The sequence below is a fragment of the Charadrius vociferus genome, unplaced genomic scaffold (assembly GCF_000708025.1).
Source record: "Charadrius vociferus isolate BGI_N301 unplaced genomic scaffold, ASM70802v2 scaffold333, whole genome shotgun sequence".
In the NCBI taxonomy this organism is placed as follows: Eukaryota; Metazoa; Chordata; class Aves; order Charadriiformes; family Charadriidae; genus Charadrius; species Charadrius vociferus.
The window spans coordinates 688,363-702,158 of NW_009647682.1; the positions used below are offsets into that span (position 1 = coordinate 688,363).

At 49.0% G+C, this 13,796-nt stretch overlaps 1 protein-coding gene across 1 annotated transcript in view; it reads left to right on the top strand.

Moving 5' to 3' along the window:
- The first annotated feature begins 1,776 nt into the window (after positions 1-1,776).
- PPP1R12B (protein phosphatase 1, regulatory subunit 12B) overlaps positions 1,777-13,796 on the top strand; it is a 65,975-nt gene continuing 53,955 nt past the window's right edge. Inside the window, exon 1 of the mRNA XM_009881320.1 lies at positions 1,777-1,964. The gene's annotated coding sequence lies outside the window, so the exon portion shown is untranslated. The remainder of the gene's footprint in view (positions 1,965-13,796) is intronic.

Here is a 13,796-nt window from a genome sequence, read left to right on the forward strand (position 1 = left end):
GTCAGCCCTTATCCCTGGTGCACCCACTCTCCTCCGTGCTCGTGTGCGCTGGCATGGGAGTCACTGGGATGCCGGAGGCAGGAGACGGCCCTTCCAGCCTTCCTGGCCTTTGATCCTGCAGACAGCCCAGTCTGACCAGTAGCAACCAGGAATACCAGTTGCTGGGAAAGGCGTGGCAGGGTCCTAGATGATGTGTGTGTGCTCATTAGCACTGTGCAGACAACAAACAGCCCGTGTGTGGGGCTCTGGCACGCGTAGCAGGAGATTTTGCCAGATTTCATCAAGTCTGGGTTTAGGGGTGTGTGACTTCTCCCGCTGGATTTTCTCTGAAACAGCGAAAGGGTACGTCCTCATATGAGAGCCCTTCTCCTCTTTGGTCTCTTCTCCAGAGTATGAGCACGTAAACAATTACAGCTTTTGAGTAATAATGGTTTTAAGGGTTTTGTTTTAAACTGGCAAAACATGTATTTCCCTTGCTCATTCTTGAATAATTTTTGGACAATTTTGCAAGCTGTTTTTCCGAAAATACAGAATTTGTGCCAAGCATGCCTTAAAGAAAATTAAAGTCTGAACTGATCATCTTTGCCAAAGCTTAAAGCCACTGAAAACGAGTTCCTAAAGCTGGAAGTGCTGGGCATCCTTAGGAGGTGATGCAGCCGGACCTGCTTATGTCACTCTCTCCTCCCCTGCTTTAAGCAACCTCATCTTTGCTCGTTGTTTCTGCCCAGTGCACAGGGGTGCTCTGCGCGCACCGCTTTCACTGCGGGAGGGTTTTTCCCTTCCCCGATTCTTCCCCCGTTCACCTCCACAACATTACTCTCTGGCTGAAACTGGGCTGGGCTTAGCGAAGATGGGTGCTGCTAGCGCTGTAGCCTGCGCGAGCGACCTGCAGCCGCCCCGGTGGGCTCTTTTCTCCTCCCAGACGGTTTGCTAAGGTGTAACACTTGCTCCCTTTCCAGCTGAGAGCCCAGCTGGGGTGATGTTCTGTTGAATATTTACTGTGCCTGAAGGACGTGATTTTGTGATGTTTTACAGTGCTTCATTTGGTAGAAGTAGTGACCTCAGCAGTCCCTACATTTCAGCCAGTCGCAATACATCTCTAGCTACCTCACCCACTACCATTGGTTCATCTACCTCCTCGGGCACCCCGTGGCAACCTGTCTCTGCCTGTCCCACAGCTCTCGGTGCGAACACTACTGCATCAGCCCGCCAGTATACCAGGTAACGGCTCACAGCTGAGATAACGCTGCAGAAAATCAGCATTTGGGTTGGAAGTTCTGAATTCTGGAGTGGATTATGGATTGGAAGCGGGCTCCCGTGTGGGAAGCGCCGATAGGAAGTCCCGGAGTGGTTTAGGTGGGACAGTTTCAGTAGTACACGTGCACCAGCAGGCAGTTAAGAGCCCATATGGGACCTCAGCTTCTTCACTCACCGGAGCGGTCAGTCGGGCCCTCTCGCTACCCTGTTAGAGACACCGTGTGTTGCTCAGGCTGCTCTTGGGCGTGCAGTGCACGAGCTCGTGGAGTTCATTCCTTCTGCTTATTCACCAGGTACATTTTCTAATCATTTTTGCTATGAACAGGGAAGTGAAGACTATGAATTCCTCCTGCTTATTCTTCTGCAAGTTTTTAAAAACTCATTTTAATGTGTACTGTTCTCTACAAAAACACCAGTCTAGAACAAGGAGAATGAACTGTCAGCGCTGCCTCGAGGTGGCTGGTCTCGGTCAGCGGTTGAGTTCACTTGCTTTGCTTTCCGTTATGTCTTCTCTATTTCAGAGCCCCTTTCAGGCAACAAACTGATTCTGCTGTAGAGAAAAATACAGAGGGCATCTCTGCTAGCACCCCCCTAGGTGTAATCACAAATCGTGCTGTACTCGGCTCTGCTAATGGTATTGTGAATGCCGGTGCTGCCTCAACTACAGGAAAGGACTTCTCAGCTGAGGAAGCCAGGGAGCGCAGAAGGTCAGTGGGCAGAGTGCCGGTGTGTGTCGGTCCTCCTCTGTGATCAGGTCTCATGCGGCGGTGACGGTGGGGGTGTAAGAACTGTTTTTTAGATGCTGCAGGGAGTTACAGGCTGCTGCCCCTGCTCCATCTCAAGGTTTTGAATTGAGTCATCGCTGGCTTGTAGGTTAAATTTAGTTTCATAATTTTCTACTTGTCTTTTCAGCCTCTCAGCCTTTTTTTTTTCAGTAGTCATCTCAGCTACTAACCTCAATCCCGAAGGCCTCTATGTGCAGAGGGACAGACAGCCCGGCAGCCGCTTGCAGTAGGTTCTGTAGCATGAACCCCATCCTAAAAAGAGTGTTGGGCTGAGACACGTTCAGATTCAGTCCACCCTCTGATTCTGCTCAGCTAGGCTTCCCTACGCCCCGATGGAGTCATCTTTGCTGCACAAGTCTCCTAAATTCCCTCGGCAGTAAGTGGGGGAAAACAGACATTCCTGGAGCGTGTGGATGTGCGATCCAGGAGGAGATGGACTACGCTGTAGCAGTGTGCGTTTCCTTCGATTGACGTGGAAAGAAGGCAGTGTTAGCGCAGAGGCAGAAGTTCTGCCGTTTGAGGCTATTCCAGCAGTAGCAGCATTTTGAATCACTCCGAATGTAGCTGGTGGTGTCTCTTTTTTGTCATGTGGTGTTATTTTAAGGCTGGGGAAATATAAAGCTGGGGGAGCCGGTGCTCTTTTCAAAAGAAATTTACCGTGTGCGTTTAAGTATGGAATATCAAATGATCAATACTGCAAACAGGTTAACTTTTGCAAAATCTGTCTCCTCTGATGGCATCGATGAAAGTAAATGGTACTAAAATGCAGCGATGAGCTGTGCATTTCTAACTAGCAACCAGCTCGTGGAGTGCTAAAATAATAACTTGTTAAAGTACAGATCTTCCTGAGTGGAGGTAGTACTCTGACATGTTTTAAATGGCCTGAAGCCAAAGGATGTGAAAAGCAATAATGGGAGGTACCGGTTTGCAGAGGGGAAGGTGGCAGAGCTCAGCAGTGCCGGGTAATCTGCAGTCGGCCACGTGGGCTCTCCCTCGGAGGCCGGGCGAGCGTGCTGCGGGCTTCTCTCCGCTTCGGCTGCCGCAGATCCAAGAGAGGAGGTGGTCTGTGCTATTTGGGAAACAGTCAAACTTTTAATGCTGTTTTGGGCTTTTTTTCTTTTTTTCTTTTTTTTTTTTTGTTTTTTCCAGAGCTAACACAGGGAGCGCTTTGAAGGTATTGCAAGCGATGAGCTGCGTTCGTCACCTCCGTGTGCAGGGACGTAATTTGAAATAGCCACTGCAGAGTATCTCTGCCTGTGAGAACACTTCCATTCGGTATTGGCAGTGCCTCTGTCTGCTCCTTGTCGTTTTGTGGGGTCAGTGGGCTCTGTGCCATTTGCAATTGAATTGAGATGAGCTGCCAAAAGATACTCCCGGTGCAAAGTGAGATTGTGCAAAAAGAGGACAGAGTGAGGATTGTGCTTTCAGTTCACACTTCAGGCGGTTTCGCAGCAGTAGCTCCATTTTGGCAAGCCCCAAATCAAGTTACAGAAGCTTTAGATTTTTTCCCTGGAGAAGTGGGCTCTGCAAAACTCACCAGACTTTTGGCACTGGCTGCAGATGGAGAACTTGACTGTGACAGTACTTGTAAATGCCCAAAAGAGCATCTGTTAATATTAGTGCATTGGCATTTATTGCCGAATCAGTTTCTATAAATAATATAGATCTGTTTAAGTCCCCTGCATTTTTATTAGAGAACCATCTCCTATGAATTATGCTAATGCAAAGAGAAACACCAGAAAATTCCTCCCACCTTTAATTGATGCTTTGAAACTACTGAGAGGGGGGAAGAAAGCCCAGCAATGCTGCATTTTGCTGGTGGGTGGAGGAAACCTGATTTATGAATGTGTGTTCTACCGGCAGGATACACTGACTGGGGAACTGCCTGCACGTTTTGAACTGGGAAATGTGGACCCAGAGAAACAGGAGAGGTCACCTAAATGGCAAAAGCTTTTTTTGGAAGGAGACCAATTCCAGTAAAATAAAATAAAAAAGGAAAATGGCAAACAGTTGTCGGGGAAGCACTGTATGGATTTCAGTTCCCACCGGCAGCTGTTGCAGTAGCATTTGGTCTGCTTCAGTGTTTCCAAAGCTCCAGCTTTCTCTTAGCAACAAAAACATAAACAAGCTTATCATCTAATATTAGATCACAGGGATGTCTCCTAACTTGTGGCCTTAAATTGTCTGCACAAAGCCAAAAGGTTAAAGCAGAAGAGACTGGTAGGTGTGGGGAGAAACCACTAGCGAAGCGCTCTGGCACGCTGGTTTGCGTCCTTTGGTGGCCAACAAGCCTCACCCGGGCCCACCGTAGTGTTCCATCCACCTGTTTGCTGGCTAAACTGGTCAGCAACCGCTCCAGTAGCTGGAAAATAGTGTGGATAGTGCCTCACCTGGTTACAAAGGGGAGGAAAGAAATAAGAGAGGAGAAGGTGGCTCGAGAGAAAGCAGTTTGGAGGAATGCGGTGCAGTCTGTCCACCTGGACGGACCGGAGCGATTCGCCGCCTGGTGTTGGAGCCATATGTCTTGGATGTTCGGCCAAGCTGCTGCCGTGTGTATTTACATGTACCCAGCTGCACGCTGAGCCTCCCCTCATTCCGCCGCAGCGCTGCGGCGTGCTGATGCTGAGAGGTTGGAAACGTGCCATCTTCCAGAGTCAGTATTTTTTTTGCCGGGCAATTTCTTTTTCTTTTTCGTGGGAATTTTGGGGCCACCGGTGAACTTTGCTGTTTGGCCGTTTGGGGCTCCCGCTGGTGTCAGATTGTCTCACGTTGCAAATGCATTTGTCCAGTTGAACTCAAAACGGCACTGGCTCTGCTAAGGGCGAATTGCAAGCGCGTGGACGCTGTGCCTACAGTATCTCACGTAGACCCTGTTCTTCCTGGGGCAAAACTAACATCCTTTTCGTTCCCGCTTGGTGCAAGCAGGTGGGGGGGACTTGGGGGTTCCTGTTGGCTGCAGCCCACTGCAGGATTATCCGCCTTCGTCCAGGAAGACAGCGGCCTCTAGTGCCACCAAAAGCTCCTTTGCAAAGTTCATCCGTGACTTTGCCTGTGCAGTTTCAGTGCAGGGCTCCGTGGCCACAGCTTCCCCTCTCTCCGGAGGTCTCTGCAGCCCCTCTCGGGGTTCCCCGTCTCACAGGCTCCCTGCGCGCTGCAGGCTGCTCAGAGCTGCGTCCCCTCGGCGTGGAGAGGCATCTGCAGGAGATCTTGCCAAGCTGGACCGTGACTTGTGCCATGAGACGACTGGTGCCCAAAGGAAGGTCTTGGAGGATCTGTGTCTCTCTGAAGCCTTTGGTGTCGTACGAAGGCTGTGGTTCCCCGGACACGCTGAAGGGCACCGTGCAGCCCACAGCCGGTGCTGAGCTGTCGGCGGGGGGGGTGAGACATGCTTTGCCCAAGAACTTCTGCGAGACAAGTCTGTGTTCCCAGTTGTGTGACCGGTTTAAAAGGACACTCCAGAATTTGTAATCTGGCCTGGTTTTGTAAAAATTAGGATTTTAATTTGTCCTTCCTCTTTTTTTTCCCTCCCCCAGCCACTTTGTTTATACAGTTGCATTCTGCAATTGTATTTGTTCTTCCTGTTTCTCAGGAAGGTTCCAGCAAGGTGGTAGCACTTGCCATCAGGCAGACTCTCAGTTAGAGACAGGAAACACGTCTCCTTTCCGTATTTTTTAATGCGCTCTGACCAGTTTTTCAGATCAATCAAGAACAGGAGTGAGGTGGGCTGGTTTTCCTAGCGGCTCTGGGGCCGGCGGCAGTGCTCCACCTGCCCCCTCGCCCCCTGAGTGTCCCCTGGAAGTATCTTTTCAGATGAAGAAAGTTACTGACGTGCAAGGTAAATGTGTCTAGCAAACATTTCTCTTTGCTACTTCATTCCCAAGAGGAATGTATTTTTCAGTCTTCGTTCCTTCATTCTAAGGATCCAGCCGCTAATTATAGTAGCATATATTAATAATATATTAATAACTGAATCCTCCTCCACTGGTACTGTTAGATGAACAATTTTTGGCAAGTCCTTTTACCTCGTGATTCTTGTCCTGTCCAAATTCAGAACATGACTCCTCTAGGGTGAGCGTGCATGCCCAGTGTGTCTGTTAACCCTTATTATCAGACCAAAAAAAATAAGAAACCCTGATCTCTGTTAGAGTTACACTTATGAAATTTGCATCTGAGAGGTATTTAAAAGTCACTTGAGAGGAACTGGTAGAAGAAGCTGTGAGCGTTGTCTTGTGACCGATTTGGGGTTTTTTCAGTAGTATCTGACTCTCTCATCCTTATCACTGACCGTCGTAATGCTGAGTGGTCTCTGATTCTCCGATTCTCCTGGGAAAGGTGCCTGGGAGCAGCGCGGTGGGGATGCTCGTGCAGGGCGCCGCTGCGTGACAAGGGACAGGTTCCCGACCACACTGTGCAGCGGCCAACAAAAAGTTAAGAGGTCTCTCTTGTGCAGGACTGAACAATCATCTGGCACCTGCTGTCGAAAGCATTTATCTGCCATGCTCCTGCAGTTAATCTCTTTCAGATAAAGTTGTCCTTTTTTTAAAAGGCTGCCGGTGCGGATGACGTGGGAGGGCAGGAATCCTGCTGGCCGTGGGATTGTCCATGTTGGGAAGAGGGGAGATTGCTCCTGGTGTATCAGAAATCAGGCTGCATTTTTATTTGGCAAAAAGGTCGAGGTGTGGGATGGGGGTCAGCGCTGCCCAGCCGCGTTTCCTCTAAAGACGGCGAGCAGGTGTGGTGCTGCGTGCTCAGCTGCCCACTGACTTTATCCAGCGCTCTGGGAAAGGAGGGGGGGGGGATATTTTGGCATTTGCTTTGGGCGGAGGAGCCCGGGCTGTAGGTTGGCCTGCTAACACCAAGCGGGAATATATGCGGGATCCTCCAGGAATGGTCAAGGAAAGGAAGCAGGGACCACTTGAGCTGACCAATGTAAAAGAACGGCAGCTTGACGGCATGGAGCAAGCCGAAGGTAAAACCGCCTTTCCCCATCCCTGTCTACATGCGAAATCTGTGTGCGATTCCTCTTTACTTACTAATTGTAACCACTGACGTGCGCCACGTATTTGATCCTTGTGTCTAACAGCACATTCCTCATTAGAGGCGAGTTCTGCAGCCAGGTCCGTCTGGGCACCGTTACCGGGATGCTCAGGGTGTGGGCATTGACTAACTTCAACACGCTGAAATACTTTTCAGTGTCCCAAAAATGGCCATTAAACTAAAGAAGGTGTCCGAAATACTTGTGGAGGTATTGTGTGATGGTATCGGCTCTTCTGTTAAATTCTTTGCTCCACAGCACCGACCCGTGGATGTTGCAGGTGGAGAAGCCAAGGCAGCGGGGTGGTCACCCCAGGGTTTCTATAGGAGAAGAAGGTTTTGAGCAAACTTCATAAATCTTCTGTCCCCAAGAATAGTGGACACTTAAAATTGAACCAAAGCCACTGCCACATGCTAAGAAATTGCAATCTTAGCTCAGCAGGCAATGGAAATCTTTTATACGTTATTAATATTCGGTGATGTTTTCTGTAATTCAGCTGGGGCTGATTTATGGTCGTCGTCCTTGAAACCGCTTTGGGATCTGCTCGGTGGCTGCTTCCACAAGGTGGCGGCCGAAGGCTGCGCGGATGCGCTTGCCAAGCAAGCAAAGAGATAAACCTAAGCTTTATCTAGTTCAATAGCCCAACCTTCTTTATCACCATCAAGATTTGATTTGATTTGATTCTTTTAGTTGCAAAAGGCAATTTCTCAAATACTCAGATTTTTGCTGAGTGATTTTTTTTTTAATGTTGTTTTTTTCTTTTTTCCCCCGGGATTCCCTGCCCTGTTTCAGACTATCTAAACCAGCTTTTGGGAAAGCTGTAACGGGTCTGCTTGAGGTTGTTTAAAATGTCAAATTGTGTTGGCTCACTTGAAAATAAGAGAGAGAAACGCTGATAGAGGCGGGACACTCGCATCTCTGCCTTCGTTTCGTTCATCAGCTGGCAGGAGATGGAGTTTCATCCTGCTCCGTTTCATGCAGCAATTTTTTAAATGCAAAGATTGAGCTGCTGAGGACTGCAGCCGGTAGCGCACACTGCGCCGTGACGCAGTGACAAACTCCTCCGCGTTGTGTATTGACGCTTAATGTCCTGTGCCGAACACAAACCAATTTCAGAATATTCCAGCCTGGAAAGCTTTGCGCTTGCAAAGTCGCAACTCATGGATTCAGTAACTCGGGGGAGGTTCAGGAGGGAAAAGGTGTTGCTGCTTTGCTGTGTTTTGTGTTTGCAGCACTCTTTGCTTTTCTCCTGCAGAAAAATTTCCGGGATTGTTTTTGTTTTTGTTTTTAAACTAGTACGTTTTCCCTTTTTCTGGAAGAATTTTAAAGGTGAAGGTTGGCAGCCACAGCAGGCTTCCCCAGACCAGGCAGCCAGTTTATGGAATGGGATCACTGTGATGGTTGTTGCCTTTTCACTTTTTACCATGATGTTGAGTGGCGTTAACTAATGCAAAGGCACAACACTGATCACTTAAAAGCTTCTGATCTCTGTGCTATCTCCCCCACCCCAAACTTGGAGTCCTCAGTAGGTACCAGCGCTGTATTGGCCTCTTCTGGAAGAGGAGACAGAGCGTGAGCGGGGCTGAGCGTAAGCAGCGCTGCGTTCCTGCCCCGCTCCGCGCGCTCTCTCTATTGCCGTAGTCCAGCCTGCGGAAGACGTGCGCTGAGCCGGCTGCTGTAGGAACACAGCACAAAAGCAGCAGTTGTGCTTTCGGAAGGGTGCATACAAAGAGATGAACATGGGCAGATGGGAGAGCACAGGCAAAACCACCCAGGACTGTACAATGGGAAGTGTTCCGAGAGCGTGAGCTGCCATACGCGTAACCTCAACCCTTTGTAAACAGCACATCAAAGCGTGAGTTTGAGGAGGGATAAAAGGGTCCTTGTTGTTTTGATTAACAAGTGACAAAGATCACAAGTCTCTTAATCTCTCAGATCAGCACCTGAACGTGTTGAGCAAAGCAAAGCTGTTGCAACTAAAGAATTTCATCTTGCGCTTGTTAACCTGCTAATCATACTGTAAACAGATGATTGAAATTCAGACATTGAAACTTCCATGAGTTGAGAATTCACAGTCCAGATTGAAACACACAATGACAGCTCAGCACAGCCAGGACTGACTCGAGAGAGAAAAGCAAAGGCCTAAAAATGGTGAACACTCAGCACAACCCTTTCGAGCCAGCTGTGAAATGTGAAAGAGCGTCATCCCGAAACCTTGTTATCCCTCTGTCCTCAGCTTATTAAATAGCTCGGTGTTGTCTGGCTGTCTCTCCCCTCATTCCTAGCTCCAGCACTGGCAGAGTCTGACAGGTTATCCTTCTCTCCTGCCGGTTGAATGATCTTCTCACATTATAGTCAGCCAACTTCTCAGGGCAATTTCTCTAATGAGTATTTTCTGTTGTGGTGGGCCGATGCATAGGACATGTTAGCATAGGGATAAACCCAGGGAAGAACTCAAACCTGTGGCTTGCTTGGATTGGAGAGCAGGAAAGTTTCTTTTTCTGACTGTTCCCATGTAATTGTCAGTGATTGACTTGCTGCTGGGTACATACTTCATTATCTAACTTAAGGAATTGTATTTTGGGAACTGCTGTCAGCGTTGTTGCCTGCAAAACTTGCGCTTGCTTCTCTTCCCTCCCCCAGCTCATACATAGTTTCTTAGCCAATGGCAAATTTCCAGTTTGTAGGAACGCATCATTGGGATGCTGTACTTTTCCAATTGTTTCCAGGGGAACGTTATCAGTACTTGAGGCTTTTGCTGGGGTTTTTTTCTGTCTTTCTTTTTTCAGTGTGTATGTATGTGTGTGTGTGTATGTATGTATGTATATATATATATACATACATATATATATATATCATAGAATGGTTTAGGTTGGAACCCCCTGCCCTGGGCAGGGACACCTCCCACCAGCCCAGGTTGCTCCAAGCCCCATCCAACCTGGCCTTGAACACCTCCAGGGATGGGGCAGCCACCGCTTCTCAGGGCAACCTGCCCCAGGGGCTCACCACCCGCACAGGGAAAAACTTCTTCCTAATATCTAGTCTAAATCTCCCCTCTTCCAATTTGAAGCCATTCCCCCTCATCCTATCACTCCATGCCCTTGTAAAAAGTCCCTCCCCAGCTTTCTTGTAGGTGCCCTTCAGATACTGGAAAGCTGCTATAAGGTCTTCCCGGAGCCTTCCGTCCTCCAGGCTGAACCCCCCCAACTCTCCCAGCCTCTCCTCCCAGCAGAGGGGCTCCAGCATTATGTGCGTATATAGGTATGTGTGAGAGATAAAGAGAGATACATAGGTATGATAAGGATTTTTGAAATCACTGCAGTGTTTGGAATAGTGATATTGTACTCTTAAGAAAAGCTATTCCAAACGTTTTAGAGTGAGTATCTGTACGGCTCCATGTGCTGAATGAGCCTTTTTGTCTGCTGGAAGCCAAACCCTCCACCCGTATTACCCAGGGCTGGAAGAACTGACGGTCTGTCCTGGCTTCCAGGGACACTGTCACTGTAGTTTCCAGTCTCGTGAGTGTAGTTCAGAGTCACTCCTAAACTAGAAAGGGAATTTGGGCTGAGATGAGAGGGGCGCAGAGCGGCTCCTGCCCTCGGCAGGCTTTCCTCTCGCGTCAGCCATCGATCACCCCAGTTCACGACCGACAGTGCCGCATTCACCAAGGCCGCACACCCTGTAGTTACCGTCTGCCCGCTCATGTTCGTACTGCGCTTGCTACGGGAACGTGGGTTTATTGGAGAAGGACGTGATGGAGGGGAGGGGAAGCCCATCGTGGCCCACTATGGCTCGCGGTGGTGCGCAGCTCGGTTCCCAGTGCGCTGGCGGCAAGGCGGAATGCCTTGAACCCCCTGTGGTGAAAGGGTAGCGCTCGCGATTCATGAACATTCAGCTTCCGAACGTGTGGCCAGGTTTTGACGCACGTAAGTGAGTGCCTTTTAGGTAAATGCTATCCCAGCGTTGGGTCACCCGAGTGTGAAAACGTAGAACTTGAGGAAGCGTTGCAGATGGTTGGCGTTCTCTGGGCGCTGGGTGACGTCCTGCCGCTAAAGGGCTCCATGCGGAGCTGGATGGGGTTCGCCACAGACGCGTCAACCTGTGAGCCCTTGAAGGAGGTCAGGAAGGATGGGGGGGAGATGAGCATTGCAAAAAGATTATGAGAAGCTTCTATGTTTCTTGGTGAAATTAATCATCTGTTCTTGTTATCTGTGCGCCAATTAAGAGGGGATTTTAATTTCTTGTTCTGCATCATTTACCCTTTACTTGGGAGAGGTTTCTTTCCACAGCATATTCGTCTTTTTGGCTCTGGCACAGATTCTCTAACATACAGATTTGCTGTTGTATCAACTTGTATAGCCAGGCTCACTATTGCCCTGTTTTGAATCTCCCCTTCTACTAATGTTTTAGTGCAGCTCCTTTTGCTTAGAGACGGCGATGAGCAGTCCGGAGCCGTCTTTCTGTGTTGCGCTGTCCGGATGAAAGGAGTTAACACAGAGAATAGGTGTTTTTGTGAAAACAGGAAGAATGAAGCAGGAGCTAGGTTCATCAGTCGGTTCCCAGCTTTTTTCTAGCTAATACACAAATCAAAAGCGCGTACCCGTGTGGCAGCAGGACACACTTGTCTCTGTCTCTGGGAACTATAAACTTCTGCAGTGTTTTTGCTGACTCTCCCATACGCATCTCTGACAATTACTCTTTCGCTGCTTGTACTTGCACCCAAAACTCTGGGAAAAATCTCTTCTGCTTTATGCGTGCCTTAAACTTGGCGTGATGGCTGTTCTTATTGCATGTATTTCTCAGAGAAAGCTTATTGCAGGAAAATACAACGTGTAGGACCGTTCCTTTGAAGATCTGCTTGGATCATGTGATATTTGCTTGAATTAATAGGATGACATAGATACGGCACTTCGGCAAGCAATGTGTTTCTGGAAAACGTAATTAAAAACTCTGTGGAGTGTTTACAGAGCGCCTCGTACCCCATTTGCTGTCTGTCCCCTGCAGCTTGCTGTGATCTGCAGTTTTTCTGCTTCGGAGAGCAGCAGAGCGCTCTCCCTCTGTCATCCCTGCCTCAGACTCGCCATCTCCTTCCAGGGAATTGGTTCTCTCTTTCTTTCTTTTGTCCACCCCGCTCAGCACACTCCAGTCTCTTAAAATTCAGCTTCGTAAGCAAAGTAAAGCATCGACTAAAGTTGTAAAATCTGGCTTTATCCTCCCTACCCCCAAAGAAAAAAACAAAACGCAAAAAGACCCCAAGTAGAGCAAAATGGGGATTGAACTGCCAACAGGTACGGGGGCTGCTCTTTGCATTTGACATATTGACAGCACGGCCACGGTCCTTCGTCACCAGGAGAAGGCTGTAGCTGCTTCCTTGGAGAAACCAGCTGTGTCACCGTGCAGCGGCTCTGCCGGCTTCTTTCAGAAAATTCAGTTATCTCATGTTTGTAAAATGGCTTTGGGTGAGCTCCAAGAAGTGGGGAATTGTGTCAATGGAAAGAACCCAAAAGTTAGCAATCGATAAAGGCTGCAGCCCAAACTGAGCCACTCTGACTTGCAAAATGTGCTTGCCTGAAGGTGAAGTCACTGTCACGGGGTGGACACCCGAACGGTGTTGTAACATACTGCCATTTTTATGTAAATTCTGGGAGAGCAGGGGAAAAAAACGCTGGGAGGGGGAGGATGGGGTAAGAGACACAAAATGGTATTTCTCTTGGTCTGTCCGTACGCTCCTGTGTGCGAACACCGAATGGGGGGAAATCCCGCAGCCTTGCCGTGCTCCTGCAAACCCACCACGTCTGACCCTGCCGCAGAGCTCCGCACCGGCATGCCCAACCTCCGGGCTGGCAGCCCGCGCTGACCCACTCTCCACGGATTTCCCCAACCTTTTTTTGAAACCATTTTGAAAATCTGTTTTGTCCTCTCTCGCAGCCAGTGGCAGGGAGCTCAGTTTTATTTTCTTCTGCCTGGAAAAAGTGGTTCAGCTGCCGTACGCGTGATCTCGTGTTGCTCTCGCGTACCGGGGGTGTTCCTCAGCGAGCACAATGTGGTCTGCTGCGTACGTGCTTGTGTGAGCCGAATTCCTCCTCGGGCCAAGGCAGGTCTCGTCTTCCCTCCTCTTATTCCCGTCGTCTGTACGTAGCTCCTACACGCCTCTGTCCTTGTTGCAGAGTATGAGATGTAAATTCCACCGATTCAAAGCTGCTGCAGTAAACTGTCCACCTTACTTAGCTACAAATTTACTTGGTTTATATATTTCAGGAACTATATTTTTTTTTACTGCCGCTCTGAACTTCATTTGCAGTATATTTTGCAAATGCATTCTTCCTGTAGGTGGCTTATTACTTCGGGATGCTGTGCAAATAGCAGCTATTCTGCTTGTGTCAAAAGCTGCAGAAGAGGGTTATTGTTTCCTTAATGTGCCATTACCTGGGGAGCACATATGCACTGCGTAAAGGAGACCAGAAAAGAACTGTTTGTCTGCAAAATTCGGAGTTGCACAGCTTTCACTCAGCAAACAGCGGGGTTTTTCTGTTCGTGAGACGGCGAATTCTTGGGAGGCAATCATGCCTGTGAGCATTAGGCGCTTCCCGCGTTGGCGTATCCATCACAGCTCGTGTGTCTGTCTGGATAATCAATGGGGAGCGATGAGCTCCTCTGCAGTGCCTTCGCATGGTCTGTGCCGGAGGCTCTTTCTGAAGGTGATGAATTGTGCCCCGGCA